This window comes from Seriola aureovittata, chromosome 11, assembly GCF_021018895.1.
Source record: "Seriola aureovittata isolate HTS-2021-v1 ecotype China chromosome 11, ASM2101889v1, whole genome shotgun sequence".
NCBI classification, from domain to species: domain Eukaryota; kingdom Metazoa; phylum Chordata; class Actinopteri; order Carangiformes; family Carangidae; genus Seriola; species Seriola aureovittata.
The window spans coordinates 8,128,036-8,147,926 of NC_079374.1; the positions used below are offsets into that span (position 1 = coordinate 8,128,036).

The 19,891-nt window shown below is 41.2% G+C and overlaps 1 long non-coding RNA gene across 1 annotated transcript in view; it reads right to left on the reverse strand.

The window, feature by feature from the left end:
• The window catches only part of LOC130177524 (uncharacterized), a 64,839-nt gene extending 48,495 nt beyond the window's left edge, over positions 1 to 16,344 (reverse strand). Inside the window, exons 1-3 of the long non-coding RNA XR_008829030.1 lie at positions 16,255 to 16,344; positions 3,721 to 3,779; positions 2,904 to 3,027 (exon numbers count right to left, since the gene is read on the reverse strand). This is a non-coding gene — a long non-coding RNA (uncharacterized LOC130177524). The remainder of the gene's footprint in view (positions 1 to 2,903; positions 3,028 to 3,720; positions 3,780 to 16,254) is intronic.
• Positions 16,345 to 19,891: the final 3,547 nt, after the last annotated feature.

The window sequence follows — 19,891 nt, forward strand, 5'->3', positions numbered from 1 at the left end:
CAACGTTGGAGGAATCTACTGGAACTGTCGAGGAGTGTTAGTGTAAATAAGTAAACTCTGCTTTGTTAGATTGTGATACCTAATCAAGTCAGCACTGACAGGAGTTCTCTCGCTCTGTCTTGCTCTCTGTTTTCTTCTTTTTTTTCTCTCTTAACTCTATCTCTGACGTGACACTCCATCGAGTGTTAGTGCTGAATACTTGATGACACCGAAAAACAACAATGCCACTCATTTAACAGTGAAACAACAAGCTCTGAGCCCCGCAATGCACACTGAGACGTATTCACAAACTAATGTTACTCTGTATTACTCATCCATATTCCCCAGTCTTCCACCTCCTTGTCCCTCTGCCCTGACCCCGAATGAGGTTCACTCTGCTGTGCATGTCATTTGTCCACTTCTCCTTCCTGTTTTCAGCTAGTTGGCCTCCAGTGCTTTGTGTCTATGAATGCTAACATGTCTTACCTTGCCCTGGGCGAGAAAGAAAGAGAGTATACCTGGTGTTTGGCCATTCTGCTCCGGTAGTCTCTCTGGAAACCTCAGACAAAAACATTCATAGACTTTCACACACACACTTGCAAACACACACACTGACAGTCAGGCTGAGGTCTCGGCTGGCACCGGTTGTCAAAACTGAATAACTGCTTGTGCTTTCCATGTGTGCGCTTGGCCATGTGGTGCCCTTCTCGGTGAGAAGAAGGTTAAAATGGCTGTTGACATAAGAAAACAGCAAACTCACTTCTCCGACGTGGACTCTCACTCCCTCGTGCCATTATAACACAATACACTGCACAATCAACATTCCACATAGTGGTGCCAGCAGAAAGGACAGGGGGTCAATCAGCGGCCTGAACTGTGAAAACCACAAAGAAGATGTCATCAAACAAAAATGCTTAGGTACACATGCTGAAAGATGGTTGCTAAACAGAGGGGGCAGGGCACTATTAAGATGACATCAGGGACAACCTCTCAACAGCTGCATGGGAGTGCCGTCTGTTATGGAGGACGGAAAATGGAGGGCAATACAAGGGAACACTGATAGACTAACAGCAACAAGGGGAGGGGAGTCATCACCAGTCTAAGCATGTGCTGATTGAGCCTGGCTCTTTTTAACCAGCAGGCCTTTGGAGACCTGGTAGCTGGCAGCAGGGTCACAAGAGCACAAGTGGAGACATGGCGCTTCAAAAAGCTCTCCGCGCTTTATCGAGCAACTGCGCGTTGCTCGGAATGCGTCGCGCTGAGACTCACTTAGTCGTGGTGGGACCTGTTCTGATTGAGGTAACAGCTGGGATATGACATCAGCCATCAGAGTGTTGGCCATGTTTTCACTCACTGGAGCAATTCTGCTCTTAAAAGGTTCCATCACTACCACTCCGGCGAGTTGCAGAGAGTTGCTTTTCATCTCTTTGGCTGTGCGATCCACCAGCTGGTCAAAGTGCCCCTTGGTAAGAAGGACAGAGACGCCAGAGTGCTGTACTCATAAGTGGCTCATTGTCTTCATGCGCTCAGAATTGCACAAGTGAGATGTGAGCACTTGCATACATAAAAAAACACATGCACACACACAGACGCACACATACATTAATATAAGATTTTTTTTTCAACCATCAGGAGATACATTTTCCATTTATGTCTCGTCTTAAAGACTGTAATGAAAACCAAATGGCACCTATCTCTTTCGCCTATGACTAAAATGGCTTTCGTGTGGGAGATGTTTTGGCAACACTTCCCAAACTTTGGTTTGACCTCTGCACAGGTACTTGTGAATGAATTTTCATGAGTGGTGCTGAGCTGCGCTGTGCTTTGGATTCAGCCTCCAGTCACAGTTTCCAACAGGGGCCTCTTAAAAATACTAAACTCAACCTCCTCAGAGTGCACACTGTGAATTAGCACTTGAATATTTCTAACATAAAAATCCCTTTTCACCCTGTCTTCTGTCCAAGTATCTTTCCACTGTGACACCGAGGGACCAATTGAGACAGAAATCTATTTGCACTGCTCTGTGGTGTGTATAAGTCTGTGCTGAACACAAAGCGCACATCGCCTGGAGTGAATAAATCACCAGGGTGGAAGAAAAGAATGGTGAAAAAAAAACCCAAAAAACAGGCAAAACGCAGCTACAAAGCAGCTTATCACATTTAGCATGTGCTTATTAGGCCTCATGCCTCTGCATCGGCTGCTGAGAGATTGAGTTGAGCTATTTGAACTGGTTCAGACTGATGGTGAGTCTAGGGTATTCTGATGAAATACAGTGACATAGTCAAACTCACAGCGAGTCCTGTTATTCGGGCTACTCTCTGGGTAAATGGGGAAAAATATACACCTGACAAAGATGCACACTTTGATCCATATTTGTGTAGCAAAGCGAGCATTTTCATACAAGCTTAAATGAGCTGTTAGCACACTGGATTAATTCTGACAATTTTTATAGCTGTTTTGCCATGAATGACTTACAAAAAACATTTTTGTGGTTGTGGCCCCTGGTAACCCTTAGTAACCATTTTTAAAAGAAAACGCCTACGTTCTGCTCAGTGGTAACCCTGGAAACACAACAGAAAAACATGATATAACTGCACTTATTTATTCTGGAAATCAGAGTTGCCATTTTGTTTCATTTTATTTCAGCCTGGCAATATGTTCATGTTAGCTACTATATTTTATTGAGAGAGTGTTTTAGCCCTAACCGAGGTCAGGCAATTGATGTGTCCGCTCTGCATTTTCAGTTGATACATAAGCTAACATTAATTTTGTTAGTCAGTTCAATTATACAAGAACTAGTTTGTGTGCTGCAACCTGTTTTAATTTAGCTACATGTTAATCTCAATTTAAGCACACACAACACAGCTGGACAAAGGTTAAAGGAGCTACATAGCCAAAGTTAGCATTAACAGCTGTTTACTTACCAGTTTAGAAGAAACGTTGCTAGTTCAGCATCAAACGTCATTCCTTTATTCTCCAAGAGCTGTCTCCGGCGGCAAAGAAACCACGTTCGGCAGCAGAGGTAACTGGTGCAATCGGCTCTGAGCCCTGACATGGGAACAGATGAGAAGCATGAAATTAAAAGTTGTTTTCATCTGCAATTTTAAAATGTGGTTTGATGAAAATTTTATTCAGTTATTTTCAAACACCGGTGAGTGGATGTAGTATACTGTGTGTATAAAGGGAAATGGGGGCCACTGAAACTTGATATGCAAAGGGCCCAAAAATTTTGGGCTACACCCCTGATCACGTACAATGTGCTGTGAACACCTCTGATCACATAAGTTAATAGTGTGTGTTTACATCACCCTCTGGGATTTAAAAAAAAAAAAGGCTGATCCAAAAGAATCTTTAATTGGGCGGCTGTTTCACAAATCAATTCACACAGTCATTAGTTTAAATCAAAACCTCTACAGTCCTTTGACTTGCCCTGATAGTGGGTTGATGCTGTAGGTACTGTTCAGTAGTTCTGCCTCATCAGTTTTAAACAACTATGGCAGGTTCTCACAACATGCTACCCGTCCTCTGAAGCCTAAAGGGAATCAACAGCATTGTGACTGTCTCGGCTAACTTAAGCTTCCCTTTGTTTCTTTGCCAGAATAGGGCTCATAGGGTAGTCGCATGTTACTGCAGCCCATTCTCACGTCATTGCCCTGTCATACAGAATAAAGTGCCTTGGTCAGAGCTGCAGTGTTGTAGAAAGGTATGAAAAAGAGAGAGAGCGCGACAGAGGGAGCTCACCTGTATGGAATACTTTAAGTCTGTTTGGGCTTGGTCGGACATCATCTGTGGTTGTGGCTCTGTAAAGAGAAAATAATCCATTTTAATTGGACTAATTATTTTGTGTTTGCTGTAACAGAATATACAGTAATAAATAATAGTCTGTTTTTTTGACTGCAATTTACAGGAAAGAGATTTCCTCGCACACATTTATCCCAGCATTCCTAAAATGCCCTGCCTTTTCCCTACTTTGATCTGAGGAAAGTTTTACAAATTTTGTGTGTTGAGAGCAGCCCTCAGCCTGCTCCACCCCACATCCCACATCCCACATCCCCGCCACCCTGCCACCCTCGCACCAACAGCCCTCGACAGCCCCCTGGTTCATTAGTCGACCTTTAGCCACCGAAGAACAATTAGGCCTGCCGTTCGCTCGCTGGTTCGACTCTGCCGGGCCGACTGTGCAGCGAGGAATAGTCCCTGACTAATGATTGGCTAAAGAGACCTGACAGCATGTTACAGCCACAGCTGTAATTGAATACAAGCTCTAACAAGCCTTTGAACAGGAGGAAGAAATATTTCATAAGCTTGATGCAATTTAGTGGGTGCGTGTAATGAAAATAATGAATGTGATTCCCTCACATTTCTAACTTATAATTGATGTTTTTTTGGGTGGGGAAATAATAAAACAGATGGAGACAGACACAGGGAGTGAATAATTTGAAGAGTTTGATCCCTCTTCCCTTTCGATGTGGAAAAATTATTTTCTTGGCATTTTATAGCTGTTTACATACCAATTTGCTGTGTTTTCAGCGTTTATAACAAGACTGTTTTGCTCTGCCACTGATACGTCAAACATGGGCTGCTTGACAAGCAGCTTATTATTTCATGGACAGTTTACATCCCAGACTCAGTCCCCCGGATGACTCTAATTGTTGTGATACATGTTTTTGGGCAATACTGTCCTTTCAGATTCCTCTGAGAGCATGGCCCGCTTACAGCTTCCCGTGCCCAGCAAGCTTGAATAGCTCATGTGTTTTTCAAGCATACATTCCCAACTATTCAAGCTGTTTCTAAAACATCTGAACATGCTAAAAACAAATATTTTGATTATTTAGCTTTTCCCTTATCGTAATTTTGTGAATAATTTGTGAATAATTTAGCTGTGTCGTTTGCAGGGCACAGCAAATATGCTCTCTGCAAAATTGGCAAAAGTTGGAATGGAGTGAGGGGAAAGTTTTCTGCACTCGCTGTGGCCAAAATTGGGACAAGAAGAAGAAGAAATTGGACATCAAAGGCTCACACAATATCAGAGTCCAGTAATCAGGACATCCACATTAGACAAATGTCACAGAGCGAGCAAATGAAAGGCTCAAATGATGAATTGGACCAAATTACATAGAAAAAACAATCAAATATTAAAAGAGGGCACACCACTTTCCCCTCTGACATCAAGGGTACACAGCGAGTAATCACACGATTGAAATGTTCATCATTGCCTCCATTTAGTGTAAGAGTAATAAAAGACATGTCAGAGCTGGGAGAAGAATCCCAGCCTGGCTTCTCATTACCCACAAGGGACAGAGAGACTTTTGGGCCTAATAAGGACATGATTTAGGCAAATCAGGTCGTTATGATAATGTGGCTGCTGATAATAAGGCACTTTTGCTCTTGTTTGTTTTCTTATTTTGTGGCGTATTTACCCTACATTGCCACTGAAAAAAAAAGGGGGAGCATCTGATTGGTTCTTGTCTTTGATTTTAATTCTCTGAGTAGAGCACCCTTGATGTGTGCTTTCAATTCACCAGGGATGAATCAAGACGGGGTCTGAATTTTTAAACAAGGTCCTCTTTGCAGCTTATTTTATCGGATTATCACTGCCTTTGTGTGAGGGTAGTCTATGGAAGTAATTACCTGTGAGAATTTAAGTTTTCTAAAGTAGGTTAATGTCTGAAAGTTGAAGACACACTCAAAAAGTGCAATTGATTTGACACAGCAGGTGATGCATTTGGTGTATGTGTCTGACTGTGTTTAATCTGTGAGGGGCTTCATAAACAAAGAACAAAGAATACTGCACTGCAGTTCTTGTACTGCACAAACTATCAGCTACAAATCGCTCTTTGGGTTGCTTTGTCCAATTTAAGATGTTGGTTAAGGGGATTATAGAGGATGCATTTAGTTCAGTCAGCCGACTCATGTGGAACAGATTTATTATGCAAGTCAAAAGTATGCAGAGCTGATATTTGGCGTCTAGGCTCTGACCTTGTCAATCCCTGCATGAATATTGCAATGGATGTGTTGGATATTATCTAACAGCCATAAAGTCAGAAATTTGAATGATTCTGGAAAACACAGGTCTACATTCAATGACAAAGTTTTTTTTTCATCCATTAGCAGTGGTTTTTAAGATTCTGTGCATAGGATCTGGTATGGTTGAGGTTAGGCAACAAAAAGACATGGTTAAGCTCAGGGACTGCAGTCTCCGATATCACATCAAGCATGCTGCATGCCTATTCACCATCCTGAACTCTATACCCTTACATTTCCCCTTATAGATAGAGGGAACACTACATTGGGAGGTGCAGAATACCCGATAACAGCCAAAAAATGACATTTGTTTACATTCAAGTGATAAGGCCTTCTAGTGGCTACAGGAATTAGAACTGTTGTGCAAGAATAGTCTGATGTTGTTATAGAGGCACAAAGTTTGACTTTGACATTAGAGACAACTGTTCCCTTCACGTTTCCTGCCAACAGTCAATGTTGTTTTCTTGTAACCACAGTGAGTGTCCCCTGACCTTTAGGGTTCACACAACACAACAAGAAGCACAGCTAAATAAAGTTACCCTGTGTACACCACAGCCAATAAAAAAACAATCTAGCCACTAACATTAGCCCATGCTAGCATTGCCGTGATATGCTGCACAGCAATGCTGGCAGTGAGACAGCTAGTGATACCTAGAATTGCTGAACACATCCATAATATTGGTAACAGCAAGTTAGCTAACATTATCATGCATTCTCTCGCCAGTCACAAATGAAAAGACACATGTAACATTATGTAGCCGTCAGTTACTTAAACATCGAGGAAAAGAAAAGGCAGTTCTGAGTCAAACTGGAGCCCTCTAGCAGCTCATAGGGTTATTTGTCTGGGTAAAGCCAGACCAGTAATAGCTCCATGTTCAGACTGGGAAAGAAATTCAGTCTTTGACTTCGCTGGGACTGGTTGCATGAATGACACTGATGGAGCTGGTAAATACTTTATGTTTTATGGGTGTTTTGACAGTCCACCGGCCGACCAGATTTGGAGCCAGTAATCTTCATGGTCAGTCTGCTTGTGCTCTAGTTTTATCACTTTCTTTAGCAGAGGCCTTTTTAGACAAAAAAATCTGGACGGTCACTTTCAGAAACAGCTTTATTTTTGTAAAGGTAATTTGTAGGTCTTGGGTTTTGGTTTTGAATGCACTGATAAATTACACTATCCTGGTGATATGTGTGTCAGATAAGAAAATGCCTTTATTTGTCGTTGTAAAGGGCAGCTACAAATGATGCATTTAGAGGTTAAATTTGGAACTTGTGTAATTCCTTGGATACCAATGTACTGACAGTGGTGCAATCCAGCCAAAACCATTGTTTGTTGCTTGGAGCATGGACTGTTCAGGAAATGTTATGTAAAATGATACACATCAGATGATGATAAGAACATGGACATAAGCAAAGCCAACAAAGCTAACAATGGGTTAGTCTGTCTCTCAATGCTTTCTGACATCCTCAATTTATCTGTTGCCAATTTGTTCTTACTGAATATGTAAATCTTTAAAAAATGATGAAAAGATGTTCCATTTTTATTTTTATTTTCTAAATCCGATCCATCCATTTCCCTGAGCAATTAAAAATAATAAATACGATATTTTCTATAATCAGTGAAGATATCACTTCATATACATGCTAGCATAAGCAGCAAATAATTTCTTTGGTGAAGTCCTATAATCTACAGTATCAGGCTGACTGCCATGAGATTTGCTGAACTCAATAACGTTGACTGTAATGGCCCTGTGGCTTTACCTCTGGAGCACACCACAGGATAACATTTATATTTTTCGCTCTAATACTTGGATTTAACACCTTTGAATACCAAAATGTTTGGTTCCTTCATCCAGTACTTTTGTATTGAGGAGTGCACTGAACATCGCAACCTTTATGGGGCTTTAGGCTTTCAGTGTTTGCAGAGCATTTCCATGGACATAGAGAAAGACAGAGGACAAAATAACAAGGAGACACTGCGGCCACTTTTCCACAGACAAAGGCAAAACGGAGAGAGGACAGAATTAATTTGACAGTGAATAAGTGACAGCCATTCCCGTCCTTTAGTGCTGCTCTTTCTTCTCCTCTCATACCCCATCCCAAGCCACTCTTCTCTCTAATTGCACGGTGGACATCTCTGAGCACGTTGGGGAATTTCACCCGTGATCTGGCACAGATTAACAGTCCCACTATGCTTTGTTGCTGCTTTATTTGCATGATAATTAGTTGGTGGCAGTGTGTATTCTAATTTATTTATTATTTCACAAATATAGGTACACAGGGAGAGGGAAAGAGTGAGCTAGAGAAAGAGAGAGGGAGAGGAAAATAGAACAATGTGCATTAATTAAAGTGATTAAAGGATTGACTGAACTTTGCCTTGATGTGTTTATTCAATTAATAAGCAAAGTGGCAGATGACTGTTTGACTTTTATAACGATTAATTGTACCATTTACGTTAATTTAGGCTCATTCATCTTACACACATCTTCTTAAGCCATCACATCAATCTTAACCCATTTTCCCTGAGAATATCCAGGCTTCAGTTTCAAAAGAATCTCACTTATTGTTCTTCAAGAGGTTTTTACACCAATTAGCGATTAATTGGCAATTAATTAGTGTTTGGGATCAGAGTGAGCCTTTAAAATTCTCATATGGCAATTAAGTTTGTCCTCAGTAATCAGTAATCTTGACACTAAATTTGTCTTCTTTTAAAAAAAAATCTAAATTCAGTATTTGCCTTTTTGATTTCCTGATAATATTAATTGACTGAAATGTCGATGAAACCGGTGCCAAATTTTCTTCTAAAGAAATACTGACTTTATTTGGGTAAGTCCATCAGCATGTCTCAAAATGATTTTTTATTTGAAAAACATTAGACAAGTAGACTGATGCCAGGAAAAATAAATGCAAAAGTGCATCCAGAGGGCAGAGCGAGCCTTTAATATAAGTCATCACTCTATGTGCCACTCCATCAGTTTGATGTGCACTCATTAAACTCTTCTTGCTTCCTCAGTCTACAACGCAGGTCAGTGTCCACCACCCTCCACCTCTTCCTTACCATGTTTGCAAAGGCTTCTCTCAGGGCTGGACACTGGGGAGATGGAGCAGTTTGTGTTGAGTGCTTGCGAAATCAAAACACCTCTTTATTGTCTGCCTCTGTATTCTCCTTATTCCCACTGCACTGTCCAGGGGAACAAAGGGAGCCGTCTATTTCTCTGATAGAAACCAATGGTTGGAAAGAGGTTTGATTTGAGTGTTGAGGATGCTATTTGCCTAGAGAAAGCCTGAGGATGAGGGCTGATCGCACTGGCAATGGAATCGGGCTGTCAGCTGGCATCTAGCGATAATTGCTTCCCATGGCAGGACCCCGTCGGCCGGGAGAAGAGGAGCGCAGTGTGGAGAGTCAACGCGGGAATCCATTTTCACTGCAGCCCAGTCATAATTGTTTCGCGAGCACGAGGATACTTGTTGCCAATCTGCGTGAGGGCCAAGCTCTGATTGACACCCATTGACCAGAGAGACCTGGGGATGAAGGGAGAGAGGGAGAGGGGCTTGGAAGGCCTTGAGTATCACCATGATTGTCACTCAAAGTTATGGAGTGAAGGAGAGAGGGGGGTAATGGGAAGGTGAGAGAAAAAGCAGAGGAGGGGGAAGGAGAAAGAGGGAAAAATAACCGTGATAATCACGATTATATGTTAGTTAAATTATCTTTTTTCCTCTTTCATTATTTATCCTTTCAAAATCCAACCTTCTCCCTGGTGAATGATCATTTACACAAGTCAATAAGGCAGTAAGCCTGAAAACAAGCAGCATGGCCAAACGTAATGATTTTCTCAGCACTATACTCTACAGGGGCAAATGTATATTTTATCCGCTTTAAGCTGCAGGAGAACTATTGATTAGTAATTGATAAGATCATCTCTTTTAATAGACACAGATGCCTGTCTGCTTTATCTAAGAGATCCTTAACACTGATTGTGATTACCATATAGTCTATAGCTCAATTTGCTCCTGCGAGAACAACTTAATATCTGAAACCCGTGGCGCCACTGCTCTGTAAGACGGCTTAGATCTATTTGGCAAAAGCACCCAGGGAACTTATCACTCACCTGTCCAAAGCTAATTCCGCTTGGTGTCAAGCATGGAATTGGATTTAAGGACAGAGAAGTTGCGCAGGTCCGTCTGCTGTCAGCAGGTCCCAGAACCCCTCTCGCGTGTCACTTCAGCGCTGGGTGAACATGCTAAATTCCTAACAGGGTAAAGCACCATCACAGGCTATCTGAGGCCCTGGGCAAATCTCTGATGACACTCACAATTCCCCATATACCTCACTACTTTGGACCAGGATACCTGAATATCTCTAAGTAAAAGCAACACATTGTATATGGAATAGGAATTCAGAGGAGACCCCGACCATGTGACAGTGATGTCCTGTTATCTGTCAGGCAGATGCACGACACAAGTGGATTCTGGGTAGGGTTTGATACATCGGAAGAAAGATTTTTTAAGCTGACATTAACTGATTGTTGGTACAAACCCTTGAAACAAGCAAGTCATACATAACAGACGGTTCTGTATTCTCAGCGGTGTCATTTTTGGCGTGTTTTACCATTCAGAAAATGGTGGTTACATCATTACAATGACAGAGTAATTGTTGCAGTAACAGTGTTGTTTAGAGACTGGTCAGGGTCAAGGGTGAGAGATTACCCTGAAATATTTTTCCTGAGGAGAAATGGCTGCCTCAGTCGTCAGCCACGGCCTGCTCACTGTTTAGCCTTGAGGCATTCAAATTGACAGGTCTCATTATGTGTGAACTCCCAATATTCCCCTTCGTATTCCATGGCCTGTCAGTCCTCAACTGCCTGTCCATCTTGCTGCTGCAACACCTCAGCACCCACTCACTGACAACCACCCTCTCCTTGCCAGCTTTTAGGCTCGGAATGAGGTTGGGAGAGGGAGCGTGTGTGCGTGCGTGTGTGCGTGTGTGTCTGTGTGTGTGAGGGAGGGGTGTGTAGGTGTAGGCACCAGCAGGCTTTCTAGAAAGAGCCGAGCTATCTGCTGACAATCTGACAGGGGTCCACTTGTAAACAAACTGCAACAACCAGTGTGATCTAACCTATAGCATTGTACTGCAAATTAGAAGGGTATTCACACCTCCCATGCACACACACATATAAATATACGCAGGTGCATACACGTTTAAGCACACACACACACACACACACACACACACACACACACACACAGGCATGGTGGTACCTTAGCAGAATCTTAAGTACCTTATGCAAACTGTATGTTTGTTGGGGAGGTACAGGCAGAGCACTGATGAGTGGCTCATTATGGCAACACCAGCACTACACACTGGGTATCGCATAATCAAAGCCTGGGGGTACGTATTAATTATCCTTTTGAATAGTGATGAAATTTTAAAAAGCTTCTCCTTAAGGCTCACATCACGGATAGATGAAACAAAGCGCAGCACAGCTTGTGCGCCCAGGCTCACATGTGTTTTTACATCTGTTCAGGATATTTCAATTTGATGCTCAACAAGCTGAGACCGAGATTAAAGGATAATAATGTGTCATCCTCCACACAAGCATCTCTTCCAGAGCGAGTAATAGCACATCAGCAGGCAGGCAGGCAGGCAGCTCTGCTTCTGGAGGAAAGCTAGCTAACAGCCATCACAGGCGAAGTCGATCCAGTCACGCATGTGACTCCTGCTTCTCTCCAGTCAAGGTTGCTGAGGCACTGTCTCTCTCTTTCCCCGCACCAAACCAGTTGACTGGGAAAAGAGAATACAGAAAGGGGAGGGGAGGGGGGAGTTGTATTGAGATTTGCTTGAAAGAAATATTTATGAGCTGATTTTTTTTTAAGAAAGCGTTGTCTTTAATGAACATGTTTAAAGATTGTTTCACCATCTATAATTTATATGGTAGGGCTTCGTCGGGGAAAAAGGGCTAGTTTCAGTTAGTACATGTGAATCCCTGATCATGGCAGTAAAGAGCATCCTGAACATCTGCTTCGCCAGAGAGGTGTGACTGCTTGGCACTGCTGTGGCGTACAGAGGGACTCGTGGGATATAGAGGCGTTGTGAGCATGAGGATATCTGTTGCCAAGCTGTATGAGGAACTGCTGATTGTCGCTCATTGACCAGAGAAACAGGAGGATGGAGGCTCGTGAAGGCCTTGAATATCAGCATGTCTCTAAGTCAGCATAGAGGAGACGAGAGGGTTTGATAGGAAGGTGAGGGAGAAAGATGGATTGCGATTCAGTTTAAGATATTTCTGTAATTATCTGCTCTCTGCATCCTGACTATGTCCTCTTTACAGAACTGATCCTTTCAAAACTCAGCTCACTTCCTGGTGAGTTATCTCATCAATAAAACAGTAGCCCTAACAACAAGCACCACAGGGAAGCAAAGTTATTTTTCTTTCTCTGTCAAAGCAAACATTCACAAGAGTCTTCTGCATGATATCAACAGTGTTATAATAATAACTTATTATACTTTAAAGAAGCTCTTTAAAGAAGTCGTGCCACAGTCGCTCTCCTGCAGCTTAAAGTCATGTTAAAGCATGAACACGCTGCCTCTTAGCAATGGATATATGGATACAGACACTGAATGACCAGTTTATTAGGTACACTGGATAGTTGTAATGTGGTGATTCTCAGCCAGGGTTTGCTATTGCCCCAGGGGGGGACTTCTGCTGTTGTCAGGGGGTACATGTAAATTAGTTTAACACCACGGTTGCAAGTGAGAGTACGTGAAAACTAGCGTTAGTTAGCAAGTGAACAGAAGAACTGAAACTGTTAGAAGTAGAGGCTAATGAAAGTAGGCTAAAGTTCAAAGAGACACGTAAAAGTGATGGATAAATAGTTAGCTATACGTAATGTATTTACAGCTGAGCGCAGGCTAGCGTAAAAGTAATGGATAATTGGAATAGTTAGCTGAAAGTAATGGAAATGGTTAAAGTAGTTAGCTAGAAGTAGCCTAATGGTTAAACAGCTGAAAGTGAAAGTTAAAAGTAATGGCTAAATGGTTGAAACAGCTGAGTAAGTAAGTAATCGATGAATGGCTGGAACATCTTCTGCCACTTCCAATGGTATAATGCAACTTGACCCAACTAACAGAAATATTGACAGTTCAGTTGTATGGGAAAATAACTGTAACTGTAGACTCTTATGGAAACAATAGTGTTGCATAACATCCAGTATAAGATCAATTCAAATGGAATGACAGATTGTGTTGATGAAGAGCTGATCTCATCTGAGAGCGCTGTGGAGTGTGATCTAATACAACAGACTTGCAATAAATCTTATCATTGTGAAGCTTGATAGTGTGTCAAAGAGATGTTGATTAAACTGTGGTCATTTTTGAAGCCTTTGATAGTGGTGTATTGAATCACATTAAATTCCATCCATCCATTAGCTATTGCGCTTCTGGTCACGGGTGTTGAATACATTAAAAACTGCAATAAATTGTAAAAAATGTATTTTTATCATACATTTAAATGGAGCAATATTGAACCAACTTTCAATGTACAGTGCCTTATAAGAATTGTAGTGATTGCTAACCAATGAAGGGTCATACATCTATGACGGTATGCATCACAAAGGCAGCACACACCTGTACTGTGTGTGTTAACAGGATGGTTGCGTCGTGAGCTTTTGAGAGCCTGGGTTTTATTTTCCATAAAAGAGAAAATATGAAACAGTTTTTGCAGTTGAACAAAATCAAAAGTCAAGGAGCCAGCCTTCATGACAACATGCATCAGACCTCCTTTGGTTCAGCAGAGCAACGTTTGTCTGGATGTCTCCTTCTATGACCAGAGTGGATGATCTAATCGCCTGCTGCTGCTGCTGTAGATACACCCTCAGTGATGACAGCATGGGTGAGCAGGTGAGGTCACAGCCAATTGTCACTAATAGGAGCGAGATCAGCCGCGGCACTAGCAACTGTGTAGAAACTCTAACCTTATTATTTACAAAGCTGCACCTCGAACCTTATCAGTCTCAAACGAAGGTTTGCCTTCAGTGCGCGTGGCTGAGCAGAGATTATCACAGTCATAAAAAGAAGAGAGGGGAAAACAAGCTATACTGTAGCTGTCAAAATTTCATCCTGTCTGAATTTCTCCTTTACAAGTGCCTCACTATATGTAAACACAAGCACACACCCACACAAAGACACACTTCCAAATACACAGCCACAAAAAAGTACACGCCTACATGCACACACACTGCAATTCTTCCAGTCAAGGATGTTGGAAAACCTGTCAGACTCTCACAAAGAAAAGCAAATTTATTTATTTATTTGAGTTCAGAGTAATTACAGGCATTACCGTGGTGCTTGGCTGTGACATCTCTTTATAAAATCAGGTGTCAGAGTGCGCCAAGTAGAGACGTGCCAGGGAGGAAATGTGACTCTTTTCCTCTTCTAATCTCTAATCAAATTAAATAGGTGGGCACTTTTTTCCTGCTTTTGCTCTCTCTCTCTCTCTTTCTCTCTCTCTCTCTCTCTCCCATCACATGAGACGGGAGCAGATAAGCTTTGCCTGAAACTGCCAAGTGTACATCTAGATACCATGAAAAATTCTGCGTGTCAGCACTTCCATAATTTTTGGTCCTGAGGAATTTTTCAATATGACTGCATGAGTACACACAGCAGCAGCTCAAGGAAATCACCAGGGCCAAGAATCCAATTGAAGGTATTTGTTTCCATTTCCGGCTATTTGGCAAAGATGAGACTAGATAAATATGTTATTCATTCCCGCCGAACACAGTGGCTTCTGAGGAAATATGTTACTCTTACCTCTTTTCTTTGACTCTAAATAATTGAACAGAGAGAGGAAGGCCTCTGCAGGGTTCATATTGAGTTTTTACTGACTCTTTCCCCCACATCTGCTCCTACTGGCTGTCTTCCTTTACACATACACACACACACACACACAGACACATACACACACACACACACACACACACACACACACACACACACACACACACAGATCAGATGACAACACAGCTGTCTGAAATTCATGGCTTTGAGCTTTTGACAAAATAAGCGAGATAAAGACGAGCGCAGGTACAATATGGTCAGACTCCGCTGGGTTTGCGGATGCTTACACTCCTCCTCCTCTAGCATGAGCACTACCAGGCGCCCCAGGGCCCTGACAGAAGAGATATGACATATTTAAAAAAAAACTAGAAGGGGGGAATGAAAACAACTTCCCCCCATGAAGAAAAAAAAAAGCCTGTGTTTTACATCTTTCTCACAGCGACAGCTTCAGGGACAGTTTATGTGCGAGAGACAAAGATACTTTGACATTGTCAGCTTCTGTCACTGAAGCTACCAATGGTTGCTGGCGAGGAGACGCTACAGCAAAGCGGCCTGCTCCTCTCGTGTTGATCTGTGCGCGCGTGAGACTGTGAAATGGCTGGGTCTTTTTGTGTGTGCGACTTGATGTCTAGAGGCCTTTATGATAATGAATGCTAGGTCTTCCCCCACTAAAACATATCAATAAATAAAACATAGGAACCTCTCCATTGTGGTTGATTCACACACGGAAAAGGCACAGGCCTCTTTTAGCTCACTGCCACTTTAAGGGAGTGTAGCTTAGCTGTGATACAAATACACCATCATAAACACTTAAGATGAACAATCCACCTGAGACCGAGAAAGCAGCCCTTTTATCCACGGTGAAGGAGAACTATACATAATTAAGAGAGGAAAGTGTAAAGATGTAATTGGTATGTTGTTGATAATCTTGATTACCATTATTAAGTAGTTTTTAAAGATACATGACTCTGAGCCATATTTAGAGGACTTAACTTATTAATCAGGCAGCTGTTTGCTGTAGCTCTTCAGAGAAATGCAGAGGAAGAAGAGGTACAGTAATAACAGTATGAGTGTGCATAAGGAGGGAAGCTATATTGCTATTTTACAGTAAATTAGTAATCAGGGAAGAAAATAAAATTGAGAACTTTATTGGTTGCGAAAAAGTGATGATTAAACAAAACCTTTATGAGGATATAAAAATCACTGCACACAGAGGAATGGAGCTGACAACAAGAATTAATACAGTCAAAACCCATTTCTAAATCACTGACTACATGAAACACAATTAAGAAAATTACTCCAGCACAATGGTGCGCAAAGAGGGCCAGACAAGTTCCTCTTTGTATCTTAGTAATCTCTGCAAAAGTCTGTGTTTCTTTGTGTCTTTGCTCTGACTGCAGAGGTCATGTTGTGGGTCTTACCCCCGGGTTTGAGGAACGCTCTCAGGTGCTTTCTGCCGTCCAGGCTTAGTTCACCCCAAACCGTCCCCAGGCTCCGGCGCTGCTCTTCAAAGACTGCTTGAAACGCAATGTGGTTGAATGAAGAAAAAAAAAAAAACACACAAAAAGATTAAACATTGATTACCAGGAAAACATTGGTGATGTTTATTTCCAGAGGCAGAATAGTTGTACAAGGTAAGACAAAAAAAAACAAGAAACAGGAGAAAAATAACTAAATGAGCCGTTCAAAAAATTTTCTGATTTTAAAACGTTTTAATGGACAAATGTCCACGTTTCAATCTATAAGATTCTTTTCTTGAATATTATTGATCCATCAACTTTATAAAGAGAAAATGATCTATAGTATCAGTGAAAATCAGTTAGTATAGATTGACCACACCAGAGAATGGTGCTGTATAAAGTGAAAGGGTGACAACTTTTGAGCCATTGGACTTTGGTTCAGTGGAGGAGTTAAATACAAAGAAAAAGGTACGTTATGACAAAAACCTGAGTGCTTACTACTATGGCAATAAATCAAAAAATGTTGTCCCTCTTTTTTTTTTTTGAATTAAACTTAATTTTCCCTCCCTCGTCATTCATCAGTTATAATCACAAGTGTCTGAACTTGTTAAAGTGTCACATCTAAATGACAGAAGGTACAAAATTCACCATGTTGTGTAGCCTATATATCACGCACTACATCCCCCCATACGCCAGCATCTGAAGGTGTTGAACAGAGCTTATTTGGGCTCCAGCCTTTGTGACGATGCTTGTCATCATAGTCATACTGCCCTCCATTGGTTAAAACACATATTACAACAACAGTGCTGAGGAAGTCGGTATTGACATTCCAATTTGACTAATAGCGTTCAGGGTTATTAGAATCAGGTGTGATGAAATTATTGATGATGGTGAAAGACTTCATTTTGATGTTGCCTGCTTCTCTGAAGAGCTGTAAATCATTACAAAGCCCAACATCTAACAAGTTATTTATCAAACTACAGTAACATGACGAGTTTAAAATAACTTCTGTCATTGTATTTTGATGCGATTGTTATTTTGTTTTTTCTCTCGAATCTCCCCAATCTCTCACCTGAACGGTTTCCTCTCCCTGCACTTCCCTTTCCATCCAATTAGAGGTGGGCATCATATCAAAAATCGGTTTTATACTATTTGCCAATGTATGAATTTCAGCTTGTAAAGCAGGATGTCTGTGGTTTCGTGCAGCCCATCAGGCCAAATGAGTGTTACACTACACACAGCTGAATGCAGTCAACACTGGAAGAACATTTTCAATTAATTCAACAACTGTTCGCTCTATTCTTCTATTTTACAATATGTGGAAAAGCAGTAATTGCATTAGTCTAAAACTTGTTGCGTTATACACATGGTTGTCATTGAGAGTATAGGGAGTTAATTAGCAATATATTCCTGGTCATACTCTTCCAACTATATGTCAAAGCAAAGAAGGTGATCAAAGAAAAAGGGGAGCCAACCGTTAAAGTGAGCCAGATATTATATGGAGGGAAAAAACTGATACTAATGTAATATATAAATGTATAATTTTTTATACATATTACACAAACAGGAAACATAAAGTTGCTGAAATCTTTAGGAATTTGTTTGTGTCAAAATTTGAACATATCAAATATTTCTATTGTTCTACTTCATTAGTATTATCTTCATCAATTGACTTATATTATCAATAGTGAGGGGAAAAGAGGAAAAGTGGCCACTTATTTATCTAAACTATGTCTTATTTTAAAAAGCTGCAGTGAAGGCACTTACTAAATAAAATAATAAAATATATTTATATGCTGCATGGTCCACAGAGAATATAGGGAAGCAGTATTTTCCCAATAACTCCCCATCAGTGTCACAAATGCTCCTTAGACTTATGTTGCACTTGTTCCATAAGAGCTACTGCACTGCGTCATGCAACAGTTTATTCACCAAGTGATTCAGTGAGTCTGTTAAATGGATGGTTAGGGAACATCAATCCCTTCAGTTGAGACACGACCGAGCTGTTTCACTTGATTGCTCGACTGACATCTCCCTCATTCTCCAGTTAGCTTTGCTGCACCTGTCTGGGCGGGACGATTCACACCTTAATCTCTCTTATTGGTGCATGTAGTTTGATGAGTTTTTAACAGAATTCCCAACACAGCTCCGCCCACCTCCAGCCTGAGTTAATAATTCATTATTTAATTAGTGAAAACCCTTAGGCAAGTTGTGCAGGAATGTTTCCTAATATATAATAATAATACTTAGAAAAGCTGCCATCTCATCTGTACCTGCTGTATCAGAGAGTGATTATCATTGGTCACAAGAGAAGGGCTTTATGAAAAGATGTATTTAAATAGGTTTTGACTGGAGCTACACACAGTGAAGCTCTATGGTGCAATAAGCGAACAAAATAGTGAACACAATGAGCCTGTGTATATTCTCATTTGTCCAGGTCATAGTATCCTAAAGGAGTTTTTTCAAATCGAAAACAACTGGACTAGGTTATTTGTCTGGGAAGACGTTTCACCTCTCATCCAAGAGGCTTCATCAGTTCGTGTACGCATCTGACCAGGCTAGGACTGGTCCTGAGTGAACACAATAAGCTGTCACGATGGTAGCTGCAACAAAATAAGGCCTGGTCTGAGGAGCCAGAACTGTTCCTTAAAGCTTCTAACAAGTGACAACACCCTCTTTGCAGTAGTTAGCAGTGAAGTTTATAGGAAATGTGGTGCTGATTTAATAGTACATCTGGCATGAGACAAAGGAAGGCTGTCATATAGACCATACAGCAGTTTAATTTGTTCATGGTTATTATGCCACATAATTAAATTAATAAAATGATATATTGATGTTTTAGTTGCTATATTTCCTTTAAATGGGATGGAGACTGGAAGTTGTGTTGCATGTGTTTAATGCCTTTAACTGACACGTCTCCTCCCTGGTGTCCACTGCTTGTCAATACGAAGATATGCAAGCACATGCACAGGCAGACAAATCAGCTCAACCCTGCGAAACTTTGCTCTGACAAACAAAAGCATAACTTTGAATATACAGCACAGACACCACACCACCTACATTACGACTGTCCAGACTTCAGGTAGATGCTCAATATCCTCGCTCTGTGTCATGTTCTGGGAGTAATGAGCTTAACAGCTGTATTAAGCGCAGTTTTTTGTATGATGAGTGAGTGGAACAGTAAGATGTATGAATTGAAGTGAGCTGCAAAAACTTTAATACTTTAACCTTTTTCTTACAGTGTTGATCAACACTTAAAGGAAGACTTTCTTTAGCGATAAATTATGACCTAAAATAAAAAAGTTGGGCCATTATGAACTACATATAATAGTTAAAACAGCTATCGCAAAGTGATTATGAAGTGAATGAGAGAGAAGCTGACTTCTACTTGGGCTTTACTGGTGAAAATGTTAGACTTTGTGTAGCTGTCGGAGAGGCCTGACTAGAATAATGAGTGCCTTACGTCTGGGAGGCAAGCGGAGGGTAGCTGATTCAAGAAACTGGTCATGTTTAGGATATTGCCATGATTGAAACCAGATGGTACTGAGAAAACATACACTTTTCATTTTTCATTACGTTCTCATTTGGTGAAAGTCCT